Source organism: Salvelinus sp. IW2-2015, linkage group LG4q.1:29 (genome assembly GCF_002910315.2).
Source record: "Salvelinus sp. IW2-2015 linkage group LG4q.1:29, ASM291031v2, whole genome shotgun sequence".
NCBI classification, from domain to species: Eukaryota; Metazoa; Chordata; class Actinopteri; order Salmoniformes; family Salmonidae; genus Salvelinus; species Salvelinus sp. IW2-2015.
This window is the reverse complement of record NC_036842.1, coordinates 38314723-38329164: the sequence shown is the minus strand read 5'-3', so window position 1 is coordinate 38329164 and position 14442 is coordinate 38314723.

The window sequence follows — 14442 nt, the reverse complement described above, 5'->3', positions numbered from 1 at the left end:
GCGATCTACAGGTAACTGCCAAAATAAAGGAAACCACTTATGTCACCTTGGCATAGATTCTACAAGTGTCTGGAACGCTATTGCAGGGATGCGACACCATTGTTACATCATTTGGTGTTTTGTTAATGGTAGTGCAAAACTCTGCCTCAGGAGCAGCTCCAGAATCTCCCAGAAGTTTTCAATTGGGTTGAGATCTGGTGACTGAGACGGCCATGGCATGTTTACCTAATTTTCATGCTCATCAAACCATTCAGTGCCCAGCTAGCAATGAGGAATCGGCCCAGAAGTGGCCCTCTTCCAGGGGCCGGAACTGATTGAATCGGGCTGGAATCGGGTGTCGGACTCGCTCCGGAATCAAAATGAATGACTGCCCAGAATCGGCCTAAGTACATCGGTGTCACGCCCTGACCTTAGAGAGCCTTTTTATGTCTCTATTTGGTTTGGTCAGGGTGTGTGATTTGGGGTGGGCATTCTATGTTTTGTTTTTCTATGATTTTGTATTTCTATGTTTTGACCGGGTATGGTMCTCAATCAGGGACAGCTGTCTATCGTTGTCTCTGATTGGGAACCATACTTAGGTAGCCCTTTTTCCCTCCTTTCATTGTGGGAAGTTAACTTTGTTTGTGGCACTATAGCCTTAAGCTTCACGGTTGTTTTTGTATTGTTTGTTGTTTTGTTGGRGTCATTTTTCTAAATAAAAGGATTATGTACGCATAAGGATTTGGTCCGCTTCTTACGACGGCCGTGACAATCGGYCCGTMTCAGTGTGCATGCGCCTGGCCTGCCACAGGAGTTGCTAAAGCGCGATGGGACAAGGATATCCCGGCCGGCAAAACCCTCCCCTAACTTGGACGACGCTGGGCCAACTGTGAGTCGCCTCATGGGTCTCCCGGTTGCGGCTAGCATCGAACTAGCATCTGTAGRAACACAGTTTGCATTGTGATGCAGTGTCTTAGACCGCTGCGCCACTCGGGGAGGCTCCATCAACAAAGTTTTTAATACTTATCAATTGCCTTGCACAAAGTATCAAAATACTAAAATACAACTTAAACAGGACTCTTAAAGAATTTWATTTAAATGTTAATTGTGTTTTTTGATCACAGAAACAAAAATATGGAAAAATAAAATAAATAWTAAAATGTTAATTATATAAAGCAGCCTGTGTAATAATCTGCCAGAGAGTAGCCCCAATCGGCCCGAGACCCAAGTAATACATTTTGGTCAGATAACTCACACCAGAATCTGCCCGAGCTCAATCCCCYCATCCTAGCCATAAGTAATACTGCCGAAGGCGGCCAAGTCTCGGGCCACATGACGTCYGCCGAGTCTGATTCTCWGCCGAGTGCCCCGACTCTCAGCCGGAATCGGCCCAGATCCASTGTGCTAGCTGGGTGACTAGTCGTACCCTGTGGATGAGGGCATTATCATCCAATGGGCGCATAGCCATGGTAGCCAAAATAATGGCCTACCATAATAAAGTAATGTTCTACCCAGCATTCTTATACAGTGCATTCTGAAAGTATTCAGACCCCTTGACTTTTTCCATATTTTGTTTTACGTTACAACCTTATTCTAAAATGGATTAAATAAAACGAATTGCTCATCAATCTACATACAATGTAGGTTTTGTGGTGGTGCTGCAGGTGATTCATTTGATGTTGTGGTAGTGCTGGAGATGATTCATTTGATGTTGTGTGTGGGAGAACAGCTGTTTATGGTGGTAAAGTGCTTTCTATCTGCAAAGAATGGTGAGCACTTTCTCACTTTAGATCTGACGGAAAGTGATTTGGTTTTCGCAAGGAATAGATTATAGCTCTAGTACGGAATAGATTATAGTCCTAGTAAGGAATAGAGTATAGCTCTAGTAAGGAATAGAGTATAGCTCTAGTAAGGAATAGATTATAGTCCTAGTATGATAACTTCACCCAGTTATCCATGATTCGTCTCCACAATGCTAACTACAATCCTCTCCCGTGATTAGTAAGTGTGAGCCATGTTGACAAATGTTTTGGTAGCTTTTATTGATGTGTGAAATTGTGTGTGTGTTTTTCAGTGCGTGCGATTGCTGCATATCCATGTAGCTCTAGTTTGATAATATCGCTTCCTCACCTCTATGGTGTCAAGTGGTTTGTGGAAGACCCTTAAGCTTGGACATGTTCAAGAATTTTGAGGTGGTGAAAGAGGCAATGAAAAGGCGCGATCAAGAAGAAACAACGGCAATGAAAGGCGCCCCATTCCAAGAACACGGGACGAAGCCAATGAATAGGCCCCGATCAATGATAGAACATCAACCATCGAAGGCTCCCATGCGAAGAAACACACAAAGACCAATGAGAGCGCCATCCAAGTGAAGAGAGAGACAACCAGAACGAGCCCCATCAAGGTAGACAACACACCAGTGAAAGGCCGCATACAAATAGAGCAACACACCAGTAAAGGCCCCCGATCAAGGAATGAAACAACTTCAATCCGAAAGCGCCCCTCATCAAAGAAAGCAAACACGCATGATTAAGGCCCATCAATAGAACAACACAGTGAATAGGCCCCCATAAAAAAAACAATATATCCTTTAATCAAATGTCCTCATTCTGCTTCATATCTATATCTTTCCAAAATGGCATCTTGTTTCACTATTGGCCTGGTCAGTATGTAGTGCACTACATATGGATAGGATATCTCCTCCCAAGACAGATTGCTCTCTCATCTATACATGTGTGCTAATCTTTGAAGACTTAATAGACTTCTGTTTAAACATTCTGTGCACCCTCCTCACTTGCAACAAGTGCAGTAACTCTTCAAGCCAAGCGTTTAGGAGTGTGCGAGTCAGTCAACTTCAATGTTTATTCCTATCGCTGTCTTCTGATTGTCTCTCTCTCTCCCCACTCCCTATTCACACTCTTCTCCTTCTGCCAGTCTCATAATCTCCCTCTTCTCAATCGCTGCTCTTCCCACTCCATATCTACTTCTCTCTTCCCCGTCTCCACTCTATATCTCCTTCTCTCATCAGTACTCCCACTCAATATCTCTCTCTCTCTTACTCTTGACCATCATAATCCTGTTCTGCTTCTGTCTCATCTCTTCCCCATCGCATATGTCTATATTCTCCCTCTCATTTCTCGTCTGCTCTCGCATCCCACTACATCTATGTCTGTACTTCTTTCTCATCACCTTTCTTGCTCTCATTCCTCCCACTCCTATCGTCGCTCTCTCTCTACTCTCTCACCCCCGTCTTTTCCACACCCTTGAGTAACTGACGCATCGCAAATGTTCGAAGGCGTTATGGAGATGCTCTCTTTTTTGAAATGATGAACATTCATAGATTGAGCCAAGTCTAACGTGTTGAATTATCCAGCATGTCTGTTCTGTGTAATCATACTCTGAGAGCTCAGAAGCACAATGTACTTATATTACAGAGCTTAGCGTAGCTTTGCTTGTTGTTTGAAACTGAAAGACATATCAATGTGTGTCAAGGTGGCGTTATTATAAGTGGTCCCCAGGGTCTCATTTAAGTTGGGTCAATTCCTTTGCCCATGCTGTAATAGAAATCAAAGGCTCCGTTTCAATGTTACAAAATTCATTGCAATAATTATTACACTGACTCGGATGAACCAGAAATTATTTTTTTTTTATTCCAACAAAAGAAAATGAAGTATAGAGTGTTCCTTGTCTTTTACAAAAGTACTGCTGGTTCTTGTAAGCATGAGTGGTCCTGGTCCTTTTTCATGACCGTGTGTCCTTGTGCAGCAGAGTGTACTTGTCCTTCTCATCCGTGTTCCTTGTCAGAAGGTACTGTCCTTATGTCGTGTGTCCTTGATCCAGCAGAGTGTCTTTGTCCAGTTTCATCCTGTTGTTGCCTTGTCCTTTCATCAAGTGGTCCTTGTCAGCAGAGTGCCTTTGCCTCAACTGTTGTCCTTGTTTGTGTTCCACCCCAATTCAGAGTCAGATCTCACCTCTTGTTCCCAATGTTCTCAAGCGTCTCTATTCAATGGAGAGGCATTCAGATTTGTACAAAGATGATAGAGAGCTCCATTACCATTTCCTTCTCGCAGACCCTTCTATTGTCATATGTTACCTCTGCGTCACGTGTTTCGAAAACATCGAGAGAAAAGCCTCGTCCAAGATGCTCGCAACCCAGCAAAGAGAATAAAAATTAGGGCAGGCCTAATAACGTACAGATGTCCAAATGACAGCTAATAACTTGTCATATCTTTTAAGGCTCTAGTTCAGTCTTTTCGCTGACGTAGTTAGTTACAGGTTTGCTGTCGATACAGAAATGTAAAGTCATTTTAGTCATTGAGCATGACATATCATCCGTTTATCGTGTATTGAGCGGTTTCGCAACGCTGGTAAGCTTGTCTTTTAAATTTTACAACGGGCTTCAGCTGAACTTCTGCTCGATCAGATGAATTAAGACCGTCTAATCTTCTAGCACCACTGTCTAGGGTGTATAGATATTCTTACACTTTAGCCCTGAAAATGCTTGTCAGGCATCAGCAATATAACAGATCCAATAGTGAAATAACAGCCAATAGCCCTCATTGCAATATACGCAAATACAGCCATACTCCATTTGAAAATATAACAGCAAACCTCCATGTGAATAAACACCATACCTCCATGTGAATGAACAGCCATACTTCTTGTGTAATACAGCCTATACCCTCCTGGTGAATAAAGCATACGCCATTAATAACAGCCATACATCCATTGAAAAACACCATGACTCAGTGAAAATAAAAGCATATCCATGGTGATATAACAGGCATAGCCTACTGTGAATAACAAGCCATAATCCATATGAATAACAGCCATATCCTCCAAATGAATAAATGATACTCACTCTCGCGCGCGCTGAAATAACTGCATTGGACTCTATGTAAACTGGAAACCACATATCCCGAGGCTGCATTTATTGTAGCTGGGGATTTTAACAAGGCCAATCTGAAAACAAGGCTCCCTAAATGTTATCAGCATATCGAATGCGCGACCTGGGCTGGCAAAACCCTGGATCATTGTTATTCTAACATCCGCGATGCATACAAAGCCCTCCCCCGCCCTCCTTTCGGAATATCTGACCACGACTCCATTTTGTTGCTCCCAGCCTATAGACAGAAACGTTAACAGGAAACGCCCGTGTTCAGGTCTGTTCAACGCTGGTCTGACTAATCGGATTCRACGCGATCACATGGACTGGGATATGTTCCGCATAGCGTCGGACAATAACATTGTTGAATACGCTGATTRGGTGAGTGAGTTTATTAGCAAGTGCATCGGTGATGTTGTACCACAGCGTCTGTTAAAACCTTCCCCAACCAGAAACCGTGGATTGATGGCAGCTTTCGGGCAAAACTGAAAGCACGACCCGATGCTTTTAATCAGGGCAAGGCGACCGGAAACATGACCGAATACAAACAGTGTAGCTATAGTAGAGTCGCAATTCAGCGGCTCAGACACGAGAAGAATGTGGCAGGGTCTACAGTCAATCACGGACTACAAAAGGAAAACCAGCCCCGTCGCGGACCACAATGTCTTGCTCCCAGACAAACTAAACAACTTCTTTGCTCGCTTTGAGGACAATACAGTGCCACCGACACAGCCCGCTACCAAAACCTGCGGCCTCTCCTTCACTGCAGCCAACGTGAGTAAAACATTTAAACGTGTTAACCCTCACAAGGCTGCCGGCCCAGACGGCATCCCTAGCCGCATCCTCAGAGCATGTGCAGACCAGCTGGCTGGTGTGTTTACGGACATATTCAATCAATCCTTATCCCAGTCTGCTGTTCCCACATGCTTCAAGAGGGCCACCATTGTTCCTGTTCCCAAGAAAGCTAAGGTAACTGAGCTAAATGACTATCGCTCCGTAGCACTCACTTCCGTCATCATGAAGTGCTTTGAGAGACTAGTCAAGGACCATATCACCTCCACCCTACCTGAAACCCTAGACCCACTCCAATTTGCTTACCGCCCCAATAGGTCCACAGACGACGCAATCGCAATCACACTGCACACTGCCCTAACCCATCTGGACAAGAGGAATACCTATGTAAGAATGCTGTTCATCGGCCACAGCTCAGCATTTAACACCATAGTACCCTCCAAACTCGTCATTAAGCTCGAGACCCTGGGTCTCAACCCCGCCCTGTGCAACTGGGTCCTGGACTTCCTGACGGCCACCCCCAGGTGGTGAGGGTAGGAAACAACATCTCCACCCCGCTGATCCTCAACACTGGGGCCCCACAAGGGTGCGTTCTCAGCCCTCTCCTGTACTCCCTGTTCACCCATGACTGCGTGGCCATGCACGCCTCCAACTCAATCATCAAGTTTGCAGATGACACTACAGTGGTAGGCTTGATTACCAACAACGATGAGACGGCCTACAGGGAGGAGGTGAGGGCCCTCGGAATGTGGTGTCAGGAAAATAACCTCACACTCAATGTCAACTAAACAAAGAAGATGATCGTGGACTTCAGGAAACAGCAGAGGGAGCAGCCCCCTATCCACATCGACGGGACAGTAGTGGAGAAGGTGTAAAGTTTTAAGTTCCTCGGCGTACACTTCACGGACAAACTGAAATGGTCCACCCACTCAGACAGCGTGGTGAAGAAGGCGCAGCAGCGCCTCTTCAACCTCAGGAGGCTGAAGAAATTCGGCTTGTCACCAAAAACACTCACAAACTTTTACAGATGCCCAATCGAGAGCATCCTGTCGGGCTGTATCACCGCCTGGTACGGCAGCTGCTCCGTCCACAACCGTAAGGCTCTCCAGAGGGTAGTGAGGTCTGCACAACGCATCACCGGGGGCAAACTACCTGCCCTCCAGGACACCTACACCACCCAATGTCACAGGAAGGCCAAAAAGATCATCAAGGGCAACAACCACCCGAGCCACTTCCTGTTCACCCCGCTATCATCCAGAAGGCGAGGTCAGTACAGGTGCATCAAAGCGGGGACCGAGAGACTGATAAACAGCTGCTATCTCAAGGCCATCAGACTGCTAAACAGCCACCACTAACATTAAGTGGCTGCTGCCAACATACTGACTCATCTGTAGCCACTTTAATAATAAAAAATTGCATGTAATAAATGTATCACTAGCCACTTTAAACAATGCCACTTTATATAATGTTTACATACCCTACATTACTCATCTCATATGTACATACTGTACTCTACACCATGTAATGCATCTTGCCTATGCCGGTTGGCCTCGCTCCATCCATATATTTTTATGTACATATTCTTATTCATTCCTATTACACTTGTGTGTATAAGGTAGTGTTGTGAAATTGTTAGATATTACTGCATTGGTTGGAACAAGAAGCACAAGCATTCCGCTACCACTCGATTGGACATCTGCTAACCATGGTAGTAGTGACCATAACATTTGATTTGTTGATATAAATCAGCTATCCGTTAACACCATACCTCCATGTGAATAACAGCCATACCTTCCATGTGAATAACAGCACATACTCATGTGACTAAAACAGCATACCTTCCATGTGAATAACAGCCATACATCCATATGAATAACAGCCATACTCCAAATGAATAACAGCATACCTCCATATGAATAACAGCCATACCTCCATGTGAATAACAGCCATACCTCATGTGAATACACAGCCATTACCTCCAATAAATAACAGCCATATCCCTGTGAATAACAGCCATACTCATATGAAATAACAGCATACTCATATGAATACGCCATACTGCGCATGTGACATAACAGCCATACCTCCATGTGAATAACAGCCATACCTCCATCGTGAATAACAGCCATTACCTCCATATGATAACAGCCATAACGCTCCTATGTGAATAACAGCCATACTCCATAATGAATACAGCCATACCTCCAGTGTGAATAACAGCCAATACCTCATCATGAATAACAGCCATACCTCCATGTTGAATAACAGCCATACCTCCATGTGAATAACAGCCATACTCCATATGAATTAACAGCCATTACTCATGTGAATAACAGCACCCATGTGATACACATCCTCATTGAATAACAGCCATACCCTTATACCATATCTCCAGGAAAACAATAAAGATAACAGCACATACTTCCATGTGATAACAGCCATACCTCCATCTGAATAACAGCCATTAACCTTCCATATGAATAACAGCCCTACCTCCATGTGAATAACAGCAGCATACCTCATGTGAATAACAGCCATACTGCATATGAATAACAGCCATACCTCCATGTGAATAACAGCCATACATCCATGTGAATAACAGCCATACTCCATAGAATAACAGCCATATCTCCATGTGAATAACAGCCATAACCTCCAATATTTTTTTTTATTTTTTTATTTTTTATTTTACCGTTATTTACAGTAAGTTGACCTGAGAAACACGTTCTCATTTGCAGCACGACCTGGGAATAGTTACAGGGAGAGAGAGGGGGATGAAATGAGCCAATTGTAAACGGGGATTATTAGGTGACCGGTGACTGGCTGGCAGGGCCAGATTGGGAATTTAACCAGGACACCGGGGTTAACACCCGTACTCTTACGATAAGTGCCATGGGATCTTTAATCACGTCAAGAGAGTCGAGACCCGTTAAAATAACGTCCCATCACGAAAAACGGCAACCCTACACAGAGCAGTGTCCCAATCACTGCCGCTGCGGGCATGGGATCTTTGTTTAGACCGCAGAGGAAAGAGTGGCCTCCTACTGCCCTCGCAACACCACTTCCAGCAGCACCTGGTCTCCCATCCCAGGGACTGACCAGGACCAACCCTGCTTAGCTTCAGACGCAAGCCAGCATGGTATGCAGGTGGTATGCTGCTGGCTCATATGAATAAAGCCTACTTCCATATACATGTGATTTGATTTGATATGAATACTAGCCATACCTCCATGTGAATAACAGCCATACCTCCATGTGAATAACAGCCATACCTCCGGTGAATGTATGATTCTGATTGGGTCTAGTGGGTCTTTATGTCGCCATGGAAACTACCACCTTGCTGAAAACCATTAATTAATTACAGTGATCTGTGTGCAGAGACTAGGCCTTGTCTGATTCATTCAGCCTGACATTTCCCTGTTGCCACGGTGAAAAATTGTTGCTGTGGCGTAGCTCGTGCCGTTTTTAGAAAAAACGTTGATTGCACTACGCTAATTTAAGTCATATGGCTATATCAGACTTCTTTGGTGTTGTTTTGATCCTGGCTATACCCCTCATACATAAAACTTTTCCATACTTTACTTCGGCCTCCATTTAATGAAAAGATACACTATAAAAATGTAATTTACTGTGCAGAAATATGTACACACTCAGGGGCGCAACTTTGGTTTTAGAAGTAGGGGGGAAATTGGAGACGTCCGCATGGTCCTAAAGCACACAGTTGTCTCGTTTTGTATCACATTCCAATGATAAAACTGGGGAGGACAAAAATGCAATTTCAGAATGTGTGTGGGGGGGGGGGAATGTCCCCCGTCCCCCGTCTCCAGTGAAAGCTGTGTCTCTGTGCARACTATCTGTTCAAATGTATAAATATCTGTGGTGGCAGAGAAGGCATAGCGTGTAAGAGGCCATAGTAAAAGTGTATATAGTAGCCACCTTGCCTGTGTGTGCACTGAACCAAAGGGTAAGGGGAGATACCTAGTCAGTTGTCCAACTGAAATGTGTCTTCCTCCATTTAACCCAACCCCTCTGAATCAGAGAGGTYKAGGGTGCTGCCTTAATCAACATCCACGTCTTCGGCACCCGGGGAACAGTGGGTTAACTGCCTTGCTATGGGGCAGAACGACAGATTTTTACCTTGTAAGCTTAGGTATTCGATCCAGCAATCTTTCGGTTACTGGCCCAACGCTCTAACCACTAGGCTACCTGCGTATGGGGTACACCAGTTATCACTCTGTGAGCTGAGCAATCTTGTCTTACATACAGTTGTACACTTCACATACCTTTAAGAATGTTACATTAACAACTGTGTTTAACTCAATCACAGTTTCACCATAACTTCTGTTCTAATGTTACTGCTCGAAATGAGCTTTCAAATAACTCAGAGAAGGTTTCTATTGGGCAATTTTAAGGCTCTACATTCACTACCCAGAGGGGACTACATTCACTACCCAGAGGGACTACATTCACTACCCAGAGGGACTACATTCACCACCCAGAGGGGACTACATTCACCATCCAGAGGGGACTACATTCACTACCCAGAGGGGACTACATTCACCACCCAGAGGGGACTACATTCACTACCCAGAGGGGACACATGCACCACCCAGAGGGGACTACATTCACTACCCAGAGGGACTTCATTCACTCCAGACTCCATCCAGAGGGAACTACATTAACCATCCAGAGGGACTACATTCACCAATCCCAGAGGGGACTACACTCACTACCAGAGGGGACTACATTCACATCCCTAAGAGGGGACTACATTCAACTACCCAGACGGGGACACTTTTAACCGAGGCTACTTCACCACCCAGAGGCGACTACATTTTCACCCAGAGGGACTACTTCACACCAGAGGGGTACTACATTCACTACGGCACTAGAGGGGACTACATTCGTACCCAGAGGGGACTCATTCACACCGCAAGAGGGGACTAACATTCACTACCCAGAGGGGACTGACATTCACAACCCAGAAGGGAGATCACCACCAGAGGATTCATCACCATCAGGAGGGACTACATTCACCACCCAGCAGGGGACTACATTCACCACCCAGAGGGGACTACATTCACTACCGAGAGGGGACTACATTCACACCAAGGCTATTCACCTAGAGGGGACTACATTCACCACCCAGAGGGGACTACATTCACATACCCAGAGAGGGAACGTACATTGCACCACCAGAGGGACTACATTCACCACCCAGAAGGGACTATAACATTCACACCAGAGGGGACTCCACTGAGGATGAATTCACCACCCGAGGTACACACGGGGACTACACTTCACCACGAGCTTACACACAAGAAAAAAGGGGGACTACATTCACACTCCACAGGGATACAACCAGAGGGACTACATTCACCACCCAGAGGGGCTACATTCACACCGAGGGCTACACACACAGAGGGAACAACAGAGGGACTACACACCCTAGGGACTACAACCTAGAGGGACACACACCCACAGAGGGACTACACCGAGAAACTTCATCAAGGGTATTTCATCCGAGGGGACTATATATAGAAACATAGACAGCAGCTAGACAGTGCTTTCCCATCGCGAAGATGAGATCTCAGTTTTGTCAGTAACTTACCTTACGGTGGTGGATTATGTTGGCATTTAATGAAAGCCTTTAGAATGCATGACAGTAAAAGAGTACAGTAATGAGAGACATGAAGAGCATAATGAAGACATGAAGAGTCATACTGAGACATAAGAGTCAATAAGTGAGAGATAGGACTTCTCCTCTTGGAGGTTCAGAGTAGGGAAGCCTTGTGAAAAGATTGGAGGCAAGAACCAACAGGATGGAGGACAAGGCTATTGTAGGGAGGTGTGTATATTGCATGTACCTCGGTTGCTCTACCAGTAAGGCTCTGTGTGTGTGTCCAGCCCAAGCAGCTGATGTTGGAGTGTCAGTGTGAGAGTGGATGCTAGTGGAATTGTGACAATGGGCCTGGACACAGCTGTTGTTTCCCCCTGGACAACCACTGGGACACCACACTGGACACAAACTGGACACACACTGGACAGCCGACACAGAAACCAACGCAACACACTGGACACCACACTGGACACATGCAACTGGACACCAGAGTGACACCAACTGGACACCACCTGGCACCCAAGACACTGGGACACCCACACTGGACACCGACGACCATGCGGAACCCTACATGCCATGGACACACCACTGGACACACAGACATTGGATACACCGACCACATTGGACACCAACATCTTGGCCACACTGGACCCACCTGGACATGGCCACATCTGCAAGCACTGGACACCACTGGACACCACACGACAACTATTGGACACCAGGCACACAGTGGATACACACTGGACCCTACGCTGACCACACTGGACCAACATGACAAGACATGCGCGGACGACCACATCGACGGACGACGTGGACACCGACGACCATGGCGACACCACACTGGGACACCGCAGACACTGAACACTCACTGGACACACACTGGACAACACTGGACACACATTGGGAACCACAGCTGGACACCACTTGAACCACACTGGACAACCACACTGAGCAACACTGGACACCACATTGTACAACACACTGGACACCACAGTCCGCACTCCCAAGTGGACACACACGGACCCATTGGACACACACTCGGACACCCTTGGACCAACCACACTGGATACCACTGACCCACTAGGACACCACATCTGACACCCAACCTGCCTGTTTACACACACATTGGCACGGACTGGACACCCATACACGGGAACACACTCTGGACACACACTGGACACCACATTGTACAACCACACTGGACACCCACTGCAAGAATGTAACCACATGTGACCACCCACACTGGATACACACTGGGACACCACATCTGGACAGCACACACTGGACACGACATGTAACAAACAACGGGGACACCACCGGAACCCCTGGAGCCACTTTGGAGCACACACTGGACCACCGAACATGGACCACCACATTGGGGACACACCGTAATGGGCACACTACCATGACCACACTGGCACATGACCACTTGCACGTACACACGGAACGATACACAGCCTGACCAATTGGAAACACTGACCCATGGCCTGGACCTTACACAACTGGATACCTGGGACCCACTGGACACACATGACCTGTGCACCGAAACGGACACACATGACACAACTGGACACAACTGGAACACATGGAAGAATGGCATGCCCTTGCCCTTAACAGGTTTATGGCGTGCCACTGTCTGATCAAACCATAGTCTAATCCGTTACAGGAAAAGCAAAAGTGTAATTTTGACCCACACTCATGCAAATCATGCATCATCAATCATCATGGTGCATCTTTGAAAGTCTCAATAACTTAACAATGAAGCCTTATCCTCGGCTTCATCTACCAACCGGGCTGGAAACAGCATTATCTCTGCTTCATTACCAACCGGGCCTGAAACGAGCCATATCTCTGCTTCAATTATCAACCGGCCTGAAAACAGCCATATCTCTGCTTCATTACCAAACGCGGCCTGCCAAACAGCCTATCCTCTGCTCATTATCAAACCGGTCGAAACAGCCATATCTTCTGCTTTCATTATAACCGGCTAAAACAATATAGATTTAGCAGCAGTGCTGTAGCCACAAGCTGAAGAAAGCCATCCGCTTTAGTTATTTCTATTTATTTTGTATCCTCTTCTTGACTTTCTTTCTAGACTACTAATTGAATCAGTATGTCTCTTGTCTAAGTGTAGTATAGTGAGATGTATGCTAAATTTAGTAGGCTATATAGGCCTGCGCTTGCAATAGAGAGTTACAAATACACAGTTACCGAAGACCACAAGCGCAAAACATGCTTTGAAGTCCAAAGTCGCAGTTTGTTTTAGCCCAGACAGCCTGCTTTTGTAGGCCGATCAGCTGCAACCCAATTTAGTTGCTTATCAGTTGCTATACTTGGTACCCTCAAATTCTGATATAGAGGTTGGTCCAATCGATTATTACTAGCTCCATGTGCTGAATGCAGCTGGAATGTTGAACGGTGAGCCATGCCCACTGCACTCATTCCAGAAGCCAAATGCTAGCTAGCCAGTGCTTGTGTATCGGTCCCTCTCACGTGGCCTCCGGGGGTCATCAAGTTCGGCCGTGGTGTACTATGAATAAGGCTGGGGGGAATGGGTTTGTTTCTGTATGTGTGTGTGTGTGTGTGTGTGTGTGTGGTGGTGTTGTGTGTGTGTGTGTGTGCGTGTGTGTGTGTGTGGTGTGTTGGTGTGTGTGTTGTGTGTGTGTGTGTGTGTGTGTGTGTGTGTGTGTGGTGTGTGTGTGTGTTGTGTGTGTGTTGTGTGTCTGATTTCAATGTGAATGTGTGTTTCTATGCGTTGTGGTGTGTTTCCAAGCTGACAGGAAGTCACCCCATTGAGTGTGATGATGTCATAGTGCTGAAAGTACCTATAATATAGCGGCTTTGATTAAGCATAGAAGCCGAAGAAGACGAGTGGCCTGTTCACGTGGTCTGTATCCCGCAAACAGCCCACTGCGTACACACGTTCTATCTAGCTGGGGTGACCCCTCTATTTAAACAGTGGAGTCATATGGTTCAAGAACCCGTCTTAGTTGAGGCCTTACTGGGACGTGTGGGGTGGATTAAACCAGTGGGAGTATATTGGTTTCAGAACCCCCTCTAAGTTGAGCCTTACTGACGTGTGGGGTGGATTAAAAAGTGGGAGTATATTGGTTCAGAAACCCCTCTAGTTTGGAGGGCCTTACTGACGTGTGGGTGATTAAGACAG